The sequence below is a fragment of the Henckelia pumila genome, chromosome 3, assembly GCF_033568475.1.
Source record: "Henckelia pumila isolate YLH828 chromosome 3, ASM3356847v2, whole genome shotgun sequence".
Classification (NCBI taxonomy): Eukaryota; Viridiplantae; Streptophyta; class Magnoliopsida; order Lamiales; family Gesneriaceae; genus Henckelia; species Henckelia pumila.
This window is the reverse complement of record NC_133122.1, coordinates 83,582,992-83,585,411: the sequence shown is the minus strand read 5'-3', so window position 1 is coordinate 83,585,411 and position 2,420 is coordinate 83,582,992.

Sequence of the window (2,420 nt, the reverse complement as noted above, 5' to 3'; positions counted from 1 at the left end):
GCCTGTGATCCTTGATTAAAAGGTGGCCGTAAAATCACGACCACAAGAAGCTTCTCGCTATGGCGGCCGGGGACGGCGGCGGCGGCCGGTGGTGGTGGAAACGCACGCCTCTATGAACACACCGCCTGTAGATCCCAATCATCCTCTATTTCTTTGTTTTTCTTGTATTAAAAAAAAAAACGCTGACTTTTGGAGATAAGAGAGAGAAGGGAAGAGATTTGGGAAATGAGTGGAAAATCGAAACTATGATGGTTTTCGTTTTATGGAGAGGAAGAGAGAGGGAAAGTCTTAAAGCCTTGGCAGGGTTTTGCTTTATCTTTCAGACATAGAGAGCAATTTGGACGGTCCAGATTTGCATATCTAGAAGATGCATGGGATCTTTCTGTGTTTCGGGGACACTTGACGCAAACCGGTTTTGCGAATCGCCTCGTTTGGTGCGTTGACATTTGTAAATGTCAAAGGGGAAAAAGTCCACGCGATATTGTTTCATAGTATATTAATTATTGTTTGAATTTGATGGGGTGTTGGTTGTCCTATTATTTGGTTTTCGTAAATGTACAATTAAATGAGATTTAAGAGTGTTTGTTAAAAAGTATATATTAAAAATATACATTGACTTTCAAATATAATGCTTATTAGATTTTAAATTTTCATTGGTATTATAAAAATATTTTATTAACTTTTAATATTTTAAAATTTATTTAAACAAAAAAGTCCGTGAGATTATTTCATTGGTAAATTTTGCGAGATCGGTTTTTTGAATCAACCTAACTCATGAAAAATATATTTTTCGTTATAAATATGCGTCAGGTCACTTCGTTTCGCGAAAATAAATTTATGAGATCGTTTCAAATATAATTACTTAATTTTTTAAATAATTTCGGTAAACAGGTCGATCTGATCCATATATGTTGTAAAAAAGTGATATTTCTTCTCGAGTCATTTATTCGTGGTTGAAGCCCAGATAGTCCAATGCTGGACTTGAGCACAATCTGATGAAGCCACTCGCTTCAGGACCCAAGATTAGAGGGGGCCCAAATAAATCAGTTCTATTATTATATATGGATATATAAAGGTATTGTTAGGTTTAAAATCACATTAAATTTTGAATGTTCCAATTTTTTGAGTACTATATTAAAATAATAACTCCTAAAATTCGTATGTTTTATTTTATATTTTGTACATAGTTTTAATTGATAAAATCATAGTTCATTTTAAGGGGACTTATGTTCAAAAAATTCATTTCAGACCAAGAAAATCTCAAATACGACACTGAGAGAGTCTATGAAAAATTGGTTGTGTTTTTTTTTTCATTGTTTATTTGTGATAACATTTATTTGCATTGACGATTTATGAAATTTAATTATTTTACAGGTTTCATTTTCACAGAATGAATTGATATATTTGTTAGTTAGTAGTTGTTTTATGATCACAACTAGCACTTGTATAGTTGATTGATATAATATCATAAATAAAGATAGGTCGGATTGAGTCGAATGATATTCATATTATTTTTATTTTTACTCGAAATAGTTTATTTGAATCGATTTTCGTTAAGCTAAAAATAGCCACAACGAAAAAAAAAAAAGATTATTTTTTGGGTGTGATTTAGCTGACTAAGACTTTGAATTCAAAGTTTTTTAATCTAGTTCGACTTTTTATTCAAGCTTTGCGGTAATAGACTTTCAATTGAGACTTCGTTGTTGTTATTATCTGGATAATACTACATTTTTTTATTACATTATCAATAATCGATGTTATTGTATTAAAGATTACAAGTATCTATGTTTTGTAGAGTAATTTGGGGAGCTCAACTTCCGTACCTCAAATGTGAATCTTAGGTAATTACATTTGACTGGTTTGATGTGATAATTAATAATTAAATCCAAGAAAATAATATATCTGTATTAAGTAATTATTATTGAAAAATATAAAGTTGTATTTTATCATATTTATAAAATAATACTACTTCAATACTTCAATTTGTACAAAAATATTTGATAACCAATGCAAGAATTTAACCCCGCCGATTATTATAGTACATCACTCAAAAAAATTAATTTAATATAAAATTTTATATGAGACGAACGTAAGAGAGATTATCTGTTGGATAAACATTAATTAATTAATTAATTAATTAATAATAATAATAATAATAATAATAACCGTTAAAACGTGTAGATACCTAACCAACCAGGTGAAAAGCAAAGAACCTAGGCCACGGAGCGACTGCAGCTCACGCGGCTATTACGCGAGTAGGATTTCATGTCAACGAGTTTGACGAGATCAAAGGAGATGGACGGCTGTGATTGGAGGAAAGCGATTGATGGAACAGCGTGGGAGATAAGGTTTGGTTGGCACGACAACTTGCTGATACTGCGGGCCCCACAGGAGAAGCAAGAGAAAAAAGAGTGGACACG